This window comes from Saccopteryx leptura, chromosome 2 (genome assembly GCF_036850995.1).
Source record: "Saccopteryx leptura isolate mSacLep1 chromosome 2, mSacLep1_pri_phased_curated, whole genome shotgun sequence".
NCBI lineage: Eukaryota > Metazoa > Chordata > Mammalia > Chiroptera > Emballonuridae > Saccopteryx > Saccopteryx leptura.
Window position 1 is genome coordinate 274,163,473 of NC_089504.1, and position 5,741 is coordinate 274,169,213.

The 5,741-nt window shown below is 38.2% G+C and overlaps 1 pseudogene; it reads left to right on the forward strand.

Annotated features, from left to right (window-relative positions):
• The first annotated feature begins 2,527 nt into the window (after nt 1-2,527).
• Nucleotides 2,528-2,635, forward strand: LOC136396301 (U2 spliceosomal RNA; annotated as a pseudogene).
• Nucleotides 2,636-5,741: the final 3,106 nt, after the last annotated feature.

Here is a 5,741-nt window from a genome sequence, read left to right on the forward strand (position 1 = left end):
CTGGATTTGCTCTCCTATTACCTGTATCTATGTGCTATGTATATATAATTTCATCAATCCCTTTACTTTCTCTGATCATGTGTTCTTTTTTATTTTTCTTTTTTTTCTTTTTTTTATTTAGTGAGAGGACAGAGAGGCAGAGACAGACTCCCGCATGCTCCCTGACTGGGACCCACCCGGGAAACCCACTAGAGGGCAATGCTCTGCCCATCTGGAGCCTGATCCTGTTGTTGTTTTTTTATTGTGGTAAAGACATGTATCATAAAGTGTATTACCTTAATTTTTTTTTTCAAGAAAGAGAAGGACAGACAGGGACAGATAGGCAGGAAGGGAGAGAGATGAGAAGCATCAATTCTTTGTTGCAGCACCCTAGTAGTCCATTGATTGTTTTCTCATATGTGCCTTGCATGAAGAGCTACACCAGAGCAAATGACTCCTTGCTGAAGCCAGTGACCTTGGACTCAAGCCAGCAACCTTGGGCTTCAAGCCAGTGACCTTTGGGCTCAAGCCAGTGACCATGGGGTCATATCTATGATCTATGCTCAAACTGGTGAGCTTATGTCTAAGTTGGATGAGCCCGTGCTCAAGCCGGTAACCTCAAGATTTTGAACCTGAGTCCTCAGCATTCCAGGCCAATGCTGGTCAGGCAATCTTAATTATTTTTAAGTGTACAGTTATGTGGAATAAAATACATTGTTATTGTTGTACAACCATCACCACCATCCATTTCTAGAACTCTTTTCATCTTACAAAACTAAAACTTATACCCATTAAACAACAACTCTCCCTTCTCCCTTCCCCTAGCTTCTGACAACTACTTTACTATTTTGTCTCTATAATTTTTAATTAAAAATATTAAAAACAATGAAGCCATTTGAATGTTCTTTGTCTCTTTGTGATTAAAAGATTAAGAAAACAATTTATTCTAGTGAAAAATATGTCCCTAAATTTTGTACCACCTACACTTTAACACTAAATTTAAATTATCTTTTTTTAGTTTTCCCCACTACCCTTAAAGTTCTTTAAAAAAGAAACTTGTCTTGTTTTTCTGTGTCTCACAGCCCCTAATCATGTATCTCACATAATATGTGTATAGTAAACATTGGTGGAATTGGTAAAGTCAGTCAGTATAATACCTAACAAGAGCAATTGACCAGTTCTGTGATCTTAGTTAACATTTCTTCATTAGAATTCAACTGTCTGTTTTATAAAATAAGGAGATTGGGATAGATTATTCAAAATATGTGTTAGAGTACTAATCTCAATTTTTCCTTTTTTTTTTTAATGCACACAGTCTGAAAGACTGAGAAATTCCTAGTAAAGAAAGACCCAGGACTAGAAGCCTATTGCCCTGCTTTTCATAGAGTGCTCTCAATTTCTAATTGCCCTGAGCACTGTGTTTCCAGGATGTTTCTTTATTCAATCTGCAGTGGAGAATCTTTGTCTTATACTTGCTGATAGGGATAGACAGTTACTCTTGTAAGGTCAGAACCAAGGAAATGCAAATCAAGATTCAACTTTGTGCATCTGGTCTAGCAGCTAGATCTCAGACGACGCAATGATCCAGATGACATAATCAGATTCAATCATTCAGATAATGATCGTGTGTAAACTCTCCTTTTCTTCTCAACTCCTCAAATGACCTGATCAGAAGGTTAGACTACTGGTTTCTGGGTCTTATTCCTCAACACCTGGGATAAGATAATGTGAGTTCATCAGCAAAGGCTGTAGGGATGCTTTACCCAGCTTCAGGAATTTTTCTCCTGGGAACCATTTCAAAGGAAGCTTTGCAGAGGACCTAAACCCTTCACACTCTCAAGTACAGTCCAGGCCATTGAGCTGAACTTCTTGGAGAAAAGTAGTAATTAGGGATCACTAGTCAGGAATAGTAGTCATTCCAGGGACATATAGAATACCTCACTCTTTGCATGTGGTCTCGGGTATCTGTAGAGGACCACACCCCAGAAAGATGAGACTCTGTAATTAGATATTGACAGCCTTTAGGTACCACTTTATACTATTTATTCCTCCTGGTGTCTATTTAAAGTGCAATATCTGGTCCAGAAGGCAGAAAGCTCTAACTAATGAAGCACTATCTTACCTGAGGCTGGAAATGGATTAAATATCCTGTCAAGCTCTCTTCTAGTGTTTATTCCAGGCCAACTCTAATTTTGTTAATCTCTAGATTGTGTGTGTGTGTGTATGTGTGCGTGTATGATAACATTGTTTTTTTAAAATAAGAATGTCCAGATAATATGATTTGACATATTTAATTAAATATGTGCTGAGGTCCCAATGTCAAACAACTTTGGAGGTCAAGAAGATAAAGTGTGTGTGTAAAGCAGCCAGGCAAAAACAGTCAAGTTCAGGGAAGACTAGGAGAACCTGCAGAGAACACACCTGCCTAAGAAATTCTATTCTGGCCAAACCACATTTACAGGCCGTGTTGTACTTGAGTTTAACCCCTGGTTTAAGGCAATTGTTGAATATGTCTTGCAACCCACATTTATTAATTCTACAACTGTATATCACTTCTTGGCCTTTTGGCTAAGATCAAGTGTAGTTGCTTTTCTTATCTGTTTAATTCTACACCTATATATTGAGGGGTCTTATGCTAATCCTGGGTTAAACACAAAATAGAGAATAATAAAGGATAGAGATCCGTAGTTTAAGTTATTTATGTATATTTACTAGTTAATTTTCATTAAAAGTGGTGTCAATGATTTTTTTTAACTTAAAGGTAAAGAGAATAATACATTATTGTATAAGGTATTAAAATATTAAAAAGGGCACTTTCTGTTGGAACATAAACTAGAATTTCCTCTTTTTCTTCTTGGAAATTATCCCAAAACAATAAGGATGATAAATAAAAGTATCAGTACCATTTTGGATACAACAAGGTGACTGCTATAATCTGAAACCACAAAATATATGGCAATGCTGCGAAGCGGAGAAGTAAAGGACACTGAAAGAAGACAAAGTGGCTTCAGATCTCAGATGGAGCCTTGAATTATGTATGCTTCATAAAAGCAAAGCATGCAATCCCTAGAGGCAACAGGAGGCAGAGTTCCTAGCTGGTCACACCACCAGGTTCGGTTGCTGGAGAAGCAACGAGGCTGCACAAGGAACTGTATAGAGCAGGGTCCCCAAGCTTTTTACACAGGGGGCCAGTTCACTGTCCCTCAGACCATTGGAGGGCCGGACTATAAAAAAAACTATGAACAAATCCCTATGCACACTGCACATATATTATTTTAAAGTAAAAAAACAAAATGGGAACAAATACAATATTTAAAATAAAGAACAAGTAAATTTAAATCAACAAACTGACCCGTATTTCAATGGGAACTATGCTCCTCTCACTGACCACCAATGAAAGAGGTGCCCCTTCTGGAAGTGCGGTGGGGGCCGGATAAATGGCCTCAGGGGGCCGCATGCAGTCTGCAGGCTGTAGTTTGGGGACCCCCTGGTATAGATGGTCAACTGTTTCTTAGCTGTCTGGCAGAAGAGCAGACTCTGAATTTCAATAACTGACAAATCTTCGTTTATCCTTTGGCTGGGGAGAAAGCAAGGCTGTGGAAGTCATATATAAGGCTTTTGTCATTAACCAAGTCTTGGTGTTCTGGGACATGACCCCTGACTTCTCCCAACATAACCCTCTAGCCAATAGCTGGTTTGGGGTAAAAAGCATCTATTTCCAAGAGGAGTAATCCAAAAGGAGACATGGGAGAACTTAGAAATTATAGTCAAATATTTTCCCCAAATTCAAACACACAAACACACAAATTTAAAGTGATCATCTCTGTAAAACCAGATCTCTCACACACAAACACAATAGGAGAACTCAGGATAACGGGAGGAGTTGAAACACTATCCAACAGAGTACAATGAACGTGGTGGAAAAAGTGACCTCAGCAAAGAAGGTGAAACTGGAAGGAGAACGAATAAATTTTAATGCTGATTTTATGATAAAATATTTAAGCTGTTGGCTCATTTAAAGATGAAAAAGGGAAGAAAAGACAGTACGCAAAACAAGAAATAATGAGAGATAGTACTAAAGATATACAGGAAAATTTTAGAAATCACTGAGCTAAACTTTATAGCAATAAACTTAAAAACATAGGTGAAATAAAAAGTTCCCTAGAAAATATACTAGAAACATTAAACAGACCAGTTACTGTATATAAAACAGGGGAAATATTAACATCTCCCTCTCCTACACACCAAGGGGAAAAGTTTCAGTTTCAGAAATTGTACTAAAAGTTTAAAGAACGCAATTAAACTTATTTACTGCATTGCTGAGCATGGACAGGGTGGTGACGGCAGTGGGAAGAAAACTCACAAACAGTAAGGATAATCTTTTTATGAAACTTTTCATCACAACCTGATAAGGACTGCATGGAAAAATAAAATGATAGGTGAACTCCCATGTACCAATACTGATGGCAAAATCCTAAATAAAGTAAGACTATAAACCACTCGAACGAAGTACGGTTTAGTCTAGAAAGACAAAGATGGTCCTTAGGAAATCTATCTCATCATGGTCATGGGACAAAAAAAGACAGTCAGAGTACCTACTTCTTCATAGGTACTGAAAGAAAGCCCTTTACATTTTAAAATTTACTTTTATTTATTTATTTATTTATTTATTTATTTATTTATTTTTGTATTTTTCTGAAGCTGGAAACGGGGAGAGACAGTCAGACAGACTCCCGCATGCGCCCGACCAGGATCCACCTGGCACGCCCACCAGGGGCGATGCTCTGCCCACCAGGGGGCATCGCTGTGTTGCGACCAGAGCCACTCTAGCGCCTGGGGCAGAGGCCAAGGAGCCATCCCCAGCGCCCGGGCCATCTTTGCTCCAATGGAGCCTTGGCTGCGGGAGGGGAAGAGAGAGACAGAGAGGAAGGTGGGGGTGGGGGTGGAGAAGCAAATGGGTGCTTCTCCTATGTGCCCTGGCCGGGAATCGAATCCGGGTCCCCCACACGCCAGGCCGACGCTCTACTGCTAAGCCAACCGGCCAGGGCCAAAAATTTACTTTTTAAAAAGAAAGAAAAAACAAAAAGGAAAAGCTCATAAAATAGAAATAGGTAGAGTTTCTTTAACGTAATAAATTATTATCTCAACTACAAAGCCAGCATCTTATTGAAAAGGAAACACTAGGAACATCAGCAGTCAGAAATAGAACAATAACGTCCTTATCACTGCTGTTCTTCAACGTCATTGGGAAGTGTCAGCAAAAGCCATTATACCAAGAGGCAGAAATTAGAGGCATACAACTTAGCAATGTTTAAGTTGTTATATGTATATGATATACATAAAACCTATTGCAAGCAGCAGGAAAATTCAGTGAGATGAAAGCGGGAAAATCAATATCTTTCTTATGTAAAACAGAAAACAATTTGTTAAAGCTTCAATAAAAGAAAACACACTGTTTACAATGGGCCTTAAAAATACAAAATCCCTAATAATAAATCAAATAAGAAATATGTGTGTGTGAGATATATGCTACCGATGGTATGTGACAACTTACACAAACTGTTAGGCATACCGTGTTTTAGGATAAAAGAACTCGAAAATATGAGACTATTAATTTTATTCCTGAGTGCAATTTATAGTAAATTTGATGTGGTCCTAATTTTTTAAAAAGTCAATGAGATTTGTGGAAGCAGACAAGATGAATCTGAAATTTAAATGGAAAAAATAGACAAAGAAGAAAAGGAAGAAAGGGAAAAAAATAA